General features: G+C 43.1%; 1 long non-coding RNA gene across 2 annotated transcripts in view; it reads right to left on the bottom strand.

The window, feature by feature from the left end:
- Positions 1-3,112: 3,112 nt before the first annotated feature.
- Positions 3,113-15,475, bottom strand: part of LOC123963166 — a 54,927-nt gene continuing 42,564 nt past the window's right edge. The window contains exons 7-8 of one of the 2 annotated variants that reach the window (XR_006823130.1): positions 4,592-4,633; positions 3,113-4,084 (exon numbers count right to left, since the gene is read on the bottom strand). This is a non-coding gene — a long non-coding RNA (uncharacterized LOC123963166). Of the gene's footprint in view, positions 4,634-15,475 lie in introns of both variants that reach the window. The other variant, XR_006823129.1, reaches the window with a different exon arrangement.

Genomic DNA, 15,475 nt, shown 5'->3' with positions numbered 1-15,475 from the left:
AAAAGGCTCATGCTGCGTTCATGTCATGTGGGAATAACTGAGGAAATTACTTCTTGGTAAAAGTCAAAGAAGTGGAAGTGTTCATATTTGAAACACTTTGAAGCTTTAACGACACTGTGATTGCACTTGCCTGCAGATTTTGGCTTCCCCTCATAAGCTTTTTCACATGTGCATTTTGTTATGGCGTTTGTGTTTCACAGAAAGCCGAACATAGAAATGTAAACCACAAATGACACATCCAGCAAGTTGAACGCTCTCATGCTATTTTTTTTATGTCAGCAAAAAAATGACCGCGGGCTTTAAGTTCTGTCTGTTTATTTAAAGGTGACTGTGGGCCTATCATTTGGTGCTTTCCTTGTTAGTGACACCAGGATTCAGGAAGACAATTTTTTTTCAGTTCTAATGACCCAAAAGCTCAGCTGAATGGCATTTTCAACCTTTAAATTATTACTTAACTGTATGCCATGAATGCAGCATCATTGCTCATGCAAGTATTTTGGTAAAATTCAAACACTTTACTTATATACATATAATTTACAAGCAGTAAATTAACAATTGTTTGTAATGTATTTGTAAGCAGATACAAGTGTTTTTTTTATCAGCATCTGCAACTGAATGATTGATTTTGCAGTATAACATAGTTGCAATCATATTTAATGACATATGCTTAGGAAGATGAGCATTCTTGCTGTGTAATAAAACATTTATTATCTGTGTATATAGATAAACAAACCAGTCACAGGCAGGTAAAATAAGTGTTAATAAATATGTTCAAAAGTCATGAAGACACATAAATAGTCTGACAAAAAAGTCTAACTCAAGGGCCACTTACTAATCTTCTTCCCGGTCTTTCAGCTGCATCTGGTGGCCTTCATCAGTTTGTTCAGTTGCCATGGACAGTGAAGAAATGTTCATAAAGTTAGAAGTACTAACAATATTCAGTTCTAATAAATAAAAGTACCATACAATCAGTAAACATAATAAATCAATACAATATATTTCATATTTAGATAAAATATGAACATATAATGTGTTCAATCATTCATTCATTACTCAGTATTTATACAAAACTTAAAATGTCCCTATATCTTCTTACAAGTACATTATTTTGTATTAACTGCTTACATACTGCCTAAAATTAAAATAAAGGGTTACAAATAGGTTATAATTCTGACAGTAAAATGTTGATTGTGCTGACATAAGTGATAATATCATTGTCTTGTAGTCCTGCTTTGACTGGAGCGCCTTCTGTAACGTCACACTTCACTTTTACTTGTATTCAGTTTAAGCACTCAAGACATTATAATGGGCAGCACAGTTGCATATTGTTCAGGGGATTGTTTTTTGCTCTACTGGTAACATAAGTAACATACAGTACCTCCCACGTAACATGTGGATGTTTAGTTCAATACTGAACGTGTTTGATCCCTCCAGCGTGGACCTAAAGCAGGCCTAGTCCTCACAGCTTTGATCATACATGCATGGCTTTTAAAGCCCTGACAGCAGTCATTCCCATATCGAATATAGTCTGGGAAAAAATGAAATCATCTTAATATCATCTGAGATCGTTCTTATGTCAATATCATATTGTAAAGTTTGTTTAAATATTTTTGGCAGGATAAGGCAACATTCACCATGACAGCAGACAATTCTTATGGTCTAACGTACTTTATTCAAACGATGATACATCGAGATGCTAAACCAGCACGACCTACTCAGCTTCATCACTTGAAGATTAATATTAGATATTGTAGAAACACAAAAATAAATGGACTACTTTGTTACTAATAGTTTTATTTCAGACATTTTCTGACAGGAAAATCAATTCATCTTTTGATTCATGACATTTTCCCAGTAATTACATTGTTTACAATGAACAAATGTTTGTGTTGCCACATTTGGGAGCGGGATTCAAACGCAATTGTCTATCAGAAACGTCTTTTTCAGCTTTAGAATAAGACAGTCTCACTGAAGTAAAGTATCAGCTTAGTTTTTGACAGTAGAATGTAATAGTCTAATGAACTAAAAAACAATGAGTGACATGAAATAGATGAAACTGATAAAAATAAATAATTATAGATATGAAATATATCCACTTACACGTATATCTGTAAAACATTTAAAAGTGGTTTAATGTGTCAAAAAGTTAGATTAATCTATTTTACAGTTTACAAATAACACCAAATATACTGTTTTACACAGATAATCTACTTTTCTGAGACCTATCATTCATTATGTTAATTATATCTGAAAATGGGACCTGACCCATGTGTGCACCTTTGACTTTATGTCTATGTGAGAACTACATGCAGTGCATAGTTTTTGGAAGGCTTTTTAATTAGAAAAATAAACTGCAAAACTCAAATGACTTTACAAGCAGGAAAAAAATGTTGCAAACGGCTACACACCACACGTTAATGAGTACTAATTCAATCCTCATGCCAATGTTTATTTGATGCCGAGGAGAAGAGATGAGCAATAGAAACGCTTGGAGAGATGCGAATTGTGCCAAAAGTGCTGGCGCATATAACAAAAGCTACAGAATGTCTGACAACAGCTTTATAACACAGTTAGTCATGGCTAACCAGAAAGCATGTAATCCATTTATAACAGCTATTGCAAGGAGGACTTTTATTTTGAAAATGCACTTTACAATGTATTTAAAGATCAGTCAGTGTAAGACCTCCTAGTTTGATGTGACTTGAAGAAATTAACTTATTTTATGGCGTCCCTCTATATGTGCAGCTTTAATTTAACGTGGCAGTCTTGGAGATGTAATAAATGTTTTATACAGTGGTGTTCATGCAAAATGTTCAGTGCTCAGAGTCTGGTAGATGATGGGCGCTGATACGACTGGCAGCCAGCGGTGGTCAGGGCTGAGCTCCGTGCTTTGTTCCCGGATCGCGGGGTTAATGGTTTTCCATACTGGGTGGTGAGGGAGGAGCAGAGCAGGTTTTTCAGGCATTCTGTGTTGGAAAATTAGGATGCAGCCTCTGTTGTCAGAGCCGGGGAGCTGTCTGCCACTTTCCCAGCAGCCCTTGGGCCGGTGACAGGGAGATGGATGATATCTGCAGCCTGGCCGCACTGCTCCCCCAGTGCACACAAGCACACAAACACACAAAGTCTGTGTCTAGTTCTCTCTCACACACACACACACACACAAATAAAGCAAACAAAAACACACCTACACACAGACTCTATTTCCTCCCTTTCTTACCCTCTCCTCTGACACACACACTCAGAATGTATGAGTATTTGTGTAATACACCTCTCTCTTTGTTGCCTTTGGCAACAAAACCAATATCAAGGGGAATGAAAACCTCACAAGTGAAAACAATGAAAATGTTTTGAGGGGAAACTGCAGGATTCCTTCCTTGTTTGCTTACATGGATTAAACCATTAAATTTTTAAATAACCAAACGCAGGACATATTCAACAAAGACCTTTATTGAAATCACTCTATATACAAGTAGACATTGTAACATCTACAAATATTCCATTCTTTGTTAAGAAAATACAAGAAAAAGATATTCCATTAATTTTGAAAACACCCACCAAGTCAAATGATGTACAGAAAAAAAAACTGCATGTTCCTAGATATTTATTACTACTATAACTCATCTAGCATATCTCAGAGAGTAATAGTCATTTTAATTAAAGAAAACACACACTTCCTGTGCTGAACTGTAGATACGGCTTTGGGAGGGAGGCTGGACTCGAACCTGATAATATGTGCGCATGCATTACAGCAGTATAAAGTGTATGTGTGGGGTGCTAAGTCCTTCAAAGATATCCATCCTTTCCTTCCACCCCTTTTGTCCTCCTCCCTCTTCACCTCCCTCTCTCTCTCCTCTCTTTCTCCCACCTGTTCTCATTGTCCTTACCTGCTATCCCACTCTCCGCCACGCTGCTGATGTTCCCGCAGTCGGGATCGAATCCAGCGGCCATGTCACCTGAGCAACAGCCGCTGCATACAAATGAGGCACTGACGGGAGGGAGGGCCTGACTCTGCACCAGGAGGAAACGCCCCCTTCACTTCACTTCAATCCCCCCACCTTTCTTCTTCCTCTTCCTCCTCATCACTCTGGAAGAACAGAGAGAATGGGCGGGCTGTAAAAGGCAAAGGATTGTAAAAAAAAAAACAAGGAGAGGAAAAGGGACAAATAAGGGGAGAGTGGTGCTGGAGCAGAGGAGACAAGAGGGGGAGGGGGGGAGAAAAGGAGGACAAGGGCTGGTAGGGAGCGGGCTGTTAAGGGAAGCATCCATCACTGTTTTAAGTGACTGCAGTGGGATGGAGCTGAGTAAAAGGTCGTCTGGTCTGTTTCTGTGCACAGCGGGCACCTGGGCAGAGCTGAGCAGCTTCCAAATGACTCCAGGCTAATTATCTCGCGGAGGCCGTCTGTTACAGCAGTCTGACACTTTTACTTACTCACTCTACTACTGCAAGTGTGCAAGCAAAACATGGCAGTCATACACCCAAACGCTGTCCTCCACTCTTGTCTGCTTTAAAAATGGATCACACAGAAAAAGACCAGAAAGTGAGGTTTTTGTTGTTGTGTTGCAAATGCAAGTCTTATTTAATTGGTCTTACCTTTGAGCTCGGAGACAGACAGAAAGACAATTGCCAGGGCTCCTAGAGAAGAAGAGATATTGATAGCAATTTAGAATAAGTGTGGGAAAATACAGGACGGTGTCCGTGTCTCCTGCCTTTACAAGGATGGGGAAACTTGGAAACAAGAGCAAAATGTAGCAGACTTCTTTTTCAGACTATCTCTGAAACATCAGCTCTTTTGTGGTGGAACATCACAGACGCTCCCTACAAAATCAGAGTAAACACACTGTGATTAGCCAAGTGTCCACCTGCCCGGGGGCTGAGCGGATGCACTTGAGGAAACACTAGGAATGTGTGGCCATGACCTGTTTGAGGGACACAAAGCAAACCACCAGAATGTGACTAGGCTAGCCAAACATGTGTGTGTGTGTGTGTGTGTGTGTGTGTGTGTGTGTGTGTGTGTCTGTTAGAATTACAGTGAGAAGTTTTACTTTAAATAACTGACTATATTGCTAATGCAGCATCGGTGTACAAAAACAAGAGCCACAGAGAAGCTGACAGTCTAAACTCTGATTGGGCATCTCTGTCAAAGTTACAACAGTTCAGCTGTCTGGTGGCCAAGGGGTTAAAAGCTTTTGCCTGTGGCGACAATGCTGCGCCCACTATAGGTCACAAGCAAGTCCCAGCCACTGGATAGCCAACCTGCAAGACAGAGCATAATTATCCCAGCCAGTTACAGTTCAATAACTCCATCAAGCTGCTAGCCAGATACCAGGTTTCCCTGGCAACGCCTCCGAAGTGAATCACAGATCAGAGAGAGAAGGGGAGATAAGACCGGACCCGGGGAGGGAGCTGGGCAAGGAGGACCAAGGGGCGATGCATCTTCAAATACTGAGGACCTTTAGACAATACAAACACACATGTGCAATGCTGGCATGCACAAGCAGACACACACACACACACACAAACAGACACAACAAACCAGGTCTGAGAGCACTGCAGTTGGATGTGCCGAGACCTCTGGCCTGCAGGCCGTCAGTCAGCTCCCTTTGAGCTTTGTTGTTTGGTTTTCAATCATCAGCCCCACTTTCCAGACTCCTGCTCTATGCCCACAGGCCCGCCACGAAAATCCTCCAGTCTCAGCGCAGTCTGTCCTTCCAGTAGACGCCCCCACCTCCCACAGCACTTACTGTAATCTGAAAAAGTTAATGGAGTTTATCTCTCATCCTTGTCGCCCAGAGAATAATAAAGAAACTTTTGTGCTTTCGATGCACAGGGATAATTACATTACGAGTGGCACAACAATTTATACCCTTGATTGAATTAAAAACAAAATTGAATTGGTTTCAGTGCAGACTTTTTTTGGGGGGGGGGAGACTTTGCGTATAAAATGTGTGTCTGCATGTTTTCGTGGTGTCATAGGCACACTTCTGCGTGAGTGTGTGTGTTCAGGTGACTGTCTGGCCTCCTGCCGCAGTGTCTGGAAACTCAGACGCCCCCCACCCCCCACCCCATACACACACACAATCCCTGCCCCCCGCCATTCCACGCTGCTCCGCTTTCAGGCATACCTGACGCCCCCCCACCCCCACCCCACCTGCGCCTCCTCCCCCATCCTGCTGCGATAAGAGATCCGGTGAACACTAAACTGCTTCACCAGACAACACAACCTGACAATCACTGAAAAAAAAAAAAAACACAAAATAATCGAGCCCTCTGATTCACTAAATCCATCTGATTTCCATGTCAGCTTGAGCCCAAATCCAAATGTGGAGGATAAATGTTAATCTGTCTTATTACTTTTATCGGGAAGCGATGCAGCGGCGAAGTGTGTTACATGACCACCTCTGAACAATGGAGTGTAATCTCTCGCACACACTCGGGTCCATCAGCTGGAGCCTTTGGTTTATCTACACCTATTCAAGGTCTGAATCAATCTTTCCTGCAGGAATTGAAGACTAGCTGAGCATAGAAACCAGCGCAAATGCGGCGAATGCTCTTTATTTAGGACATCTACTGATAAAAGTGTATTACGCCATATTTATATTATACACATCTTGCTGAGGCACTGCATTAGTTACTTGTGCATCAAATGAAGCAAAAGCAGAATTTCTGCTTCTTCATCAGTTTCATAATTTCAGTTTCAAAGCATATTTTAACACCTCACTTGTTCAATTTTCCATCATTTCTTCTGTCTAAATTGTCACTGTAAAATAGTCTGATTGGTTCTGTGCAAACACAGAACAGAAATGTTTTTATTGCACACATTGCACAATTGACCTTGACAACCACTTCCAAATTTACTATGACTTATCTAATTATATCAAAATTAAAAGATTTCATTAAATGAATTATTTCAATAATAAAGCAAAATTATAAGCACTGCTCTCACAAATATGTTCATATTTCATACACTTCAGTAACTCATAGCCAATTGACATTGACAAAAACGGAGCAGGATTCTGAATTTCCTCTGAAAATATAAAATTTTTAAAAGTTGCTTTGCTTAAAAAGGTCAAAGATGCAAAAGTGAATTAATGAGCCTTTTTTTCATTATCATTTTTTTTATTTTCAATAAAATAGCAGCTTTTGCAGAATTTCCCTGAAGGAGATTTCTTTTTTCCCCTTGATGCGTCAGATGCAGTGTAATGTTCAGATGGCACAAAAGAGATTCATTTAGTGGTTGCTTATTGAGAACTAGTTTGACTTTGAACAAAGTTTGTATTCCCCATTCAGTGGAGTTACAAACTAGCCGGTGGCAGATTTTTACGGGGTGATATTTATTGGATCCTTGGCGGATTGCTGGGAGCATGCTGCTTTGTTACTGTTGGGGGAGCGGTGAGGATTTCATCAGTGGGCTCGGGTGCTGCCAGACTTTGCTGCGTGTCAGACAGACCCTAATAAAACTGTCTGGCTGTTTTGTGGGCACCAGCTCCACTCTGGCTGTGCTGCGTCTGACTGCTCAGCACTTGTCGCACTGTGCCTGGCTGTTTGGTATTCATGGGGCATGGCACTCCTTCAGCTGTTGCTGGGGGCTCTGTGGCATAGGCACAGACTGATTAGTTGGCATCGGCATTGTTCACTATGAAACTAAATGGGGAGACGGGAAGAAAAAAAAACATAATTAGGGAGAGAGGGAGACTGGAGACTGGGAGAGAGATGGAGAGGAGGGTATTAGAGAGAAAATCAATTGTTTTGAACTGCATTCCTAATATGGGTAATTTAGAAGAAATTAGGTTTTCAGAAAAGCATGCTGCCTTGGGAAAAATTTAAAGTTTAAAATCCAGGTCAAGCTGTAATGTTGAATGAAGTCACCTTAGAATAGCATAAAGAAAAAGAATTATGTTTTGGAAGGCCTAATTTATTGTAATTGCACTTATTTAGCCGTGCTCACAAGAGACCAGTCAAATATTTTCATTTTCTATACAATGTTTAATATTGTCTTTCTGCCAGCCTACCTTTTTGCTGAATTACAATGTCTGTCAGAGTTGTCCTACACCTCCAGTTAAAATATGGATTTAGACCATTAACCAATTTGGTTGGGACATCTCATCTCGACAATGGCAAATTACAACCGATAAAATTAAGAGAGCAATAAAATTCCTTTGGAACTGATTGAACATTTTAAAAATGTGCTTATTTTTATTTAACATACTGTAAGATTTCTGGCATCTCTGATTTTACCATAGCCAGCAACTTAATGTATAGAAGAGGTTCATTTGAATACATTTCCAGTTCCAGTTACTATTAAAAATTTATTTGTTAAGAAAACAAATAATTACTCTGTAATTGTGATAATAATACATATTTGGCTTTTGTCCCTAGGGATTCCGTGTATTTGTAAATCAGTGGGTACGTTGGAATGTGCTTTTTAAAATACTCTTCTCAGGGAATTGTTATCAGATGCTGAATACTGGTATTGATTTTGAAATATGGCAATATCATAATGTCTAAACTCTTTCTGATAGCTGGCTCAGATTTTGTTTAAAATGTTTAAAATGATGAAGCCATATAACTAAAATGACTGAATGTGTGTGTGTGTGTGTGTATGTTAAAAAAAAAAGAAGTTATCCCACTACTGAAAACAAAACTGTAACCTGCATTAGAATCTTTAGTTTTACAACGTGTAAAACAGCAGCGGCAGATGTGGCATTAGGATCAGACTACTCCTGCAACGTCAGAATGAAGCTGGAGTGATCAAATTCAGAGCGACTGCCTCGGTAATGGAGGATCACATGTATTGGTTGGGTCTCTGCGATACTGTGATGCGGTGCTGACAGGGGTTAATCAGCACGAGTCCGGGGTGTGGTGGTTTGGAGTGGTTGGTGTCCTGCCATTTCTAATCAGATCATGTGTTACTCGAATGGCATTCAAACAAAGATGTTGACACAAAGAGAGATTACAATGTCGGTTGAGAACACAGCGCAGCGTAGACGAGTGTTTCGGTTTTACAGCGATGACACTGCTGCGATCACGAAAGGTGTTCTTGATGAATTTTTGGGGGAAAACTAAACATTTCGGCGATACCAAACATGCACATTCCTACATGCACAGTTCCATCAGGACTACAGTTCACTTTATAAATGATGTGACGGAGGAGTTGATCAAACAAAAATCCTAAAAACGTTTGCTCTTTATTATACGACTTCCTTTTCATGTTTCTTCTCCCTTTCTCTACATTGTCCCTACCATGTATAGATTTTCAACAGTAAATCAGTTGGTGCTTCATTCCGACTCCACCCTTGGAACATTCGGTAGAAAGTCGATTGTGCCCTCCGCCCGCGTCCCAAGAGCCTAACCCGTGATTTTTTATCAAGAGAGCTCACAAGTTAGGGTCTCAGGGAGCAGGTGAAGTACGACAGAGTCTACTGAGGAGCCGCAGTCAGCTGCAGGGCACTGACACATTTCCCTCTCTCTCTGCTTCACACACACACACACACACACACACACACACACACACACACACACACACACTGTCCCTTTCTCAACCACTTCCACTTAAAAGTACCCAATTTCTACCTAAAGGCACCCACAGCATGGGCTGCAATCAACAGAAAAAACGGCTCTGCGCCCTGGACAGAGAAAACGGTTCCCATCTTCCTCCTTTGCTCCACCGCAGATAAGTTATTGTGTTCAGAAGGCTCAGCTTGATTCCTGTGCACACAAAGACATGCAAAGGTAGAAACATTTTCAGACAAATGCTTACACGCAATAAATACCACAAGGCACCAGACAACAACAGCGGCAGCAAAAGAGAACAGAGATGACGAAGGAAGAAAAAGAGGCAAATTTGTTGGACAAATTATCTTCATCGCAGCACCCAGACAGAAGCAGAAGCAGAGGCTCGGACAAACAGACAAGCCTGCACTGCCTGCTCTGTGCTAACTAGCCTTTGTGTTGGAAAAGGAAAAGCCCCCCAGCCAAGCAGCCGGGCTCGCCTCTTTGTCCTAAAGAGCGTCGGCTGATCATCAGTCTAAATTTCTCTCTTCCAGGACGGCTGGACCCGGACCCGGTTCGTCAGTCCGTCTCTCTGTCGGCACTGACTGATGGATGCAGAGAGCCACCTATCAGCCTCTGGGTTTCCTCCACAAGGGCAAGCGCCGACACTGTTCGGTCAGACATCAAGTTAGAATAACAGCATTGATAAGAACACAGGTAAAACACCACACTGACTGCAACACCCTTGAAGCCAGACCCTACCACCTACCCGCCGAACTCTGCCGCCATGGCGGCAAGCTTGGCAACCAATAAGTTGTCAGTGTCAAAGGCAACAAGCTTCAGTCCGACAAAAGACAGCTTCTATTAAACTAAAAAGAAAAAAGCACAGGTTGGAAACAAAGACTCCAGACATCAATTGCCATAAAATGCCAAACTGCAGTGAATATTAACAAAGTAATATTGAAAACATTCCCATGGCATTTTTGCCTGTCATGTACCCAAACACACCACTGACTACCCCCACCCCCTCCACCCTGTCCCCCCATCCCGCCACCCACCTCACAACTCCTCCCCCTCAGACTAAAAAAAAAAGAAAAAAAGAATCGGATAGATGTCTCTGACTGTCTCCTTCTCTCTGGGGAATGCCAGGCAAAGTGGAGTCTTCCGGAAATGAATGCTCCGCGCCACCCGACGCGTTGCCTCGCATGCTCACTCTGCCACCGATTACGCCTTTTGTTATCCGCCTCTGAGCTGAGGATGAGGAAGAACAGAGGGGGAAAAGGGCAGCGGTAGAAGAAGGGAAAAAAGGGTTTGAAAGAAAGAGATGGGGGGGAGGGGGAGGGGGGGACGAGGTGTCTGCGGGAAGCTGCAGCCAGACGCAGGTCAGTGAGGTGGGACGCCTTCCCCCCCCCACCCCGTCACCCCATACCAACACCCAGCGCTTGCATTGTCAGCTCCATCTCAGCATCTTAACATCCCACCACCACCACTCCTCCTCCTCCTCTTTCTCCTTCCTGCTCCAGACACTGGGACATCAGCCGTGCCGTGACACTGTCATCTACACCTTCTACTTTTATTTTTCCACCTCTCCCTCCTTCCTCTATCGTCACAGGTCCAACATGATGAGCTGCCATCACCGGAAAAAAAAAAAGAAGCCAAAAAACATTCGCTTCCTCCAGCTTCCGCCGCCGCAACCCGCTACCTTTCACTCACCCACACCCCCTCCCCCATTTGACCCTTCCACCCCCAAGTCCTGCCTCTCCAGCATCTACTGCCCTCTGCCACTATCTCCACACCCCCAACCCCCACCCATCCCCTCCCATCACACCAGGTCTGTACCTGTCTGCTTGTCTCGCTTGTCTGTTACTCCCTGTCTGCAGCTGCTTGCCCAAAGTGAGATACTGCAGCAAGAGTCTGCAGCGACAGCCCTCGCTCTTTCTCTCTCCCCCTCCACCTCTCTCTCTCATACCCTCCACCCAGCCTTTTGCTGGTGAACACGTTCCTCCCTGTGCTGATCAATTTCTTCTCTTTTCCAGCGGCGCACACACTCACACTTACACACGCTGCAGCGAACTGGTTGGCCATGGAGGAGGATGCACCGTAGCGCGTATCCCCCCTGTCTTCTAACACGGACTGTAACTTGCACTCTCACATGCAAACACATACACAGACACTAATCAACAGATACAGCTCGGGATGCAAAAATCTGAGACAGAAGACACACAAACAGGGAAGCACACACAGACAGATCTAGCAGCACATGCACAGGCGACAGCAGACAAACTCACACACACCCACCCAAAATTATTTTTTTTTTTAAATTGCAGCTTGATTGGAGAAGCAAGACACGGGACAGAGACTGACACTGCAGCGGCTATGGTCAGCTAAAACACACAGACAGCGATGTGGTCAGTGCAAGCAAGAACACAAACAGTCACTGTCACAACATTGTTGCCGAGGCTTGAGAGCAGCGAGCAGCAGCGTAAGGCACACGACTGTGCGAGTCAGACGGGAAAGCAGCGGCTAATGTTGTGTCAGAGATTTCCTCCATCACTGGAAAGAATAAGTCAAGAATAACCTTTTTATTTGTGATCTGAAGGCTCCACATTTGCAGATGTTCATCCTGTGTCTTCCTCTAAACTATCTAAACATATACTTCTCTCTTCCAGCTTAGCATCACAGAAGCACACCGAGGGCCTTTACATTTAGAAGCCGTGCCAACGCTTCCACAACAGTTATTATCCATGCTCATACATACAGCTATTAAATAATATGCAGGATCTTGCAGGGTCGCAAATAACAAATGGTAAGTGAAATATGTTCCTTTGAAAGTTAATTTTACGTTTCAGGGGAACATTTTCTTTTCATGTCACCTAAATGTTCTTCCGATGGAACCCCCCAGCGAGCGAATATTATTTGGGGTTTAAATGTTTAACAAACGCTTCACTAATGGAAACAAAAATCCATTTTTTCCTAGGTACTGTACACGTGATAAATGTTTTTATAAATATAAATAATAAATTTTTATAGTATGGTATATTTTACACTTGCGAATTTATGTAAAAGAAGACATTTTCTCATTCTCCTGTCTGAATGAGATCTGGCCTTGACAGCTTGTTCTAATCGCAGAGCTTAATCACCTTCAACACCCTGGATAGATTAGGGTTATGACCCCGTGTGACATGGAGGGGGCAGGGAGAGAGATCTGCAAATGTTATCATTGATTGATTATGCCCTTTAATTCAAATGGAAAACAGCAGCTTTTTAACTCTGCTGCAACACAGAAGAGGCAGAATTGGAAAATGTCACTTCATCAAAGACGGCAAATGCGTCGGTACCTTTCTATCCTACAGAAACACACAGAAGCAGGGCGAGCCAAACGCCGAAAAGGTGTAGATGTAAACCCTGCAGCCAATGTCAAAACCGTGGCCAGGTTGAAGTCTATGGGGGATGGAGGGTCTCCGCAGATTGGCTCAGTCGTACCGGCGGTGACGTAAACACGGGGGGTTGGGAATTGCTGTATGCAAAAGCCAGCGGGGCTAGCAGGCGGCCATATAGGTGATCAATCAGCTCCATTACAGCCGTGTCACTGCAGAGTCTGGAGCTGTCGCCGCATCCCGCCCATCACCCCTCCGCACACAAACACACACACACACACATATAAACACAAACAATCTTCCAGTCTAGACTGGAAATATAAACCATTGGCGCGATGAAACAAAAGCAAACGATGTACAACGGCAGATACACAATCCAGTCGCTGTTACATACCAATGACACATTTTCAGAGCAGCGGTGAGAATCAGGGCACGTATCTTATTAGGGTGGGATTTTCCATCGATCAGAGAATACGGAAGTTGTTGTTACAGAGTTGAAGCAGATTGTAATTCACTCGCTTTGAATTGTACCAAGACTTAGCTTTTCAAAGCACCCAAAAATAGGACCGGCTCCATTGTGAGTGGTAAGTAGCACGCACAATGAGCCAAGAGACATTATGCAGCAGACACTTGCAATGACTACGTTCGTTTTTCTACAATAAGCTGAAAATGTCTCCATGCAGCCTGGAGATGCATATCTGTGCCACAGATGCCAGGCAAGCACCAGACAGGTATCCAAACAATGGACTTATCTCAGTCAGTGCAAGCAGCACAGAATGGGAACACGGAGCATCAGTCCTAGGAGGGGTGAAGGAGGAGAGCGGTGGAGGAGAAGAACGTGGGGGGGGCAGGAGGCAGAGAATATGTGATGCAAAGCGCCTTGCCAGCCAGCCAGCCAGCCAGCCAGCCAGCCAGCGGGACATTAATGACGATCATGTCTTGTCACACTAGCTGTCGGGCCAGTCAGCAGATCCTGCCCTTGTCCCTGCCCTTCTCCAATCAATGGCATTGATCTGTCCCAGGGGTCAAGGGGCAAGAGCGTATCAATAGGGGGAGAGTGGCTGATGCAGCAGGCGGAGAGAGGCTGACTCCAGACAGATCAATAACACCCTCCGTCTGCCATCGCTGTGTTATGATTATTCATTTGCTATTAACCCGACCACATTAAGGGAATATGTTTCCTTGGGAAGAAATAGTGCTCGAGGCTGCTCTCTTTTACAGGGAAGAGAGATTTTATGAGTTGGGGAGCCTAAGTACCGGTCTGGCTAGAAGTGACAGTGTTCTGGTCTCAGACAATTTGTTACTAAGGTCTCTACCCGCCGGTGACGTCAAGAACAAGGAGCCAGTCACTGCTCGTGGATCGGTTACAGGCAGCAATTGGCTGATTTTACAAGAGTTTAGTGTCACTCCCTGTGAACGATTTGGATGGCTCTTGAGCACCTGAGGAAAAGAAAGTATCTCAGATCTCAACGCATAAAACTAAAGTGTAAGTGATCACAATGTATATAGTAAATCCACTCCTCTGACAATGAAATAAATGTACTTTGAGGACTATCTGTTTTTGCTTTTACCTTCAAGGGGAGCTACAAAGAGCTCTGCATCTTCTCAATGTCATTATAAGTTTAGGAGTACACACAATAGGAGGCAATAAACTTTTTTGTTAGTAAGCAGTCAATTAATTTCAAGACTGACTAATCCATACTGAACTGGCCAAGCGCGAAGAAAAGATATTTGAAACAATTAATTCACAGCTTTGTGTTTCTAGGAATTGTTTTTGAAACAAGAAAAGAATGACAAGATACTATTGTAAACTAGGCACAGTTTAGGTATATGGTTAACTGCTTCTACTGCTTGTTTCTCGGTGAGGATATCTAAGGGTTAAGGTGACACTGAGTCATTGTCGAGCTTCACGGCATTGCCAGCACTTTCTGCTATACATAATACATCATTTGGACCGCAGCATAGCAAATTCAATAAAGAGAATCTTTATTTTATTAATTCTTAAGGTCAGCTGAAGAACCTTGAGACTCCTGGCAAACTGACTTCTCTAAGGAGCTGTTATAGCAGTGTAGAGCGGGGAAAAAATCAGCGGCTTGACCCGCCCCTATCTAATCCCATAATTTATTTGTTCAGCCATCCCATAAATGAAGGCCCAGCTGGAATAATGACTGTTAGCTGTGCTGCTGGGGCAGCTGGACAGGAGAGTGCTGAGGCAGCATAATTCTTAGCAGCGAAGCTTTCCTCTACACATCTGGAGGAACGATTGGGGTTCAGAGGTGAGGAAAGATGGGAAAATCACAGTTCTTAAAATAAACTCTAGCGAGGCACATCTTGACTCTCCACGCTCTGTTAAATTTTGTGCGCTAAGGAGGAGGAACGATTCTTTGTTTTAGCTACACTGTAAAGTAAAGTATATGTTTCTGTTTTATATTTGTTCCTGCCTTCACTCGTACTTCATTTGAAGCTGAATAGCATGATATTCCCTCTGTGTCGCGCCGCACACTGTCCACTTCTCAGCGGTAATTCTGACTATTTTTCATGCGAGTGGGTCAGAACAGCACTGATGAACCCTGGTGATGTTTGGCTGAATGGGGAGGCTTGGCCTTCC

This window comes from Micropterus dolomieu, linkage group LG23 (genome assembly GCF_021292245.1).
Source record: "Micropterus dolomieu isolate WLL.071019.BEF.003 ecotype Adirondacks linkage group LG23, ASM2129224v1, whole genome shotgun sequence".
NCBI lineage: Eukaryota > Metazoa > Chordata > Actinopteri > Centrarchiformes > Centrarchidae > Micropterus > Micropterus dolomieu.
This window is presented reverse-complemented; position numbering and strand designations above follow the sequence as displayed.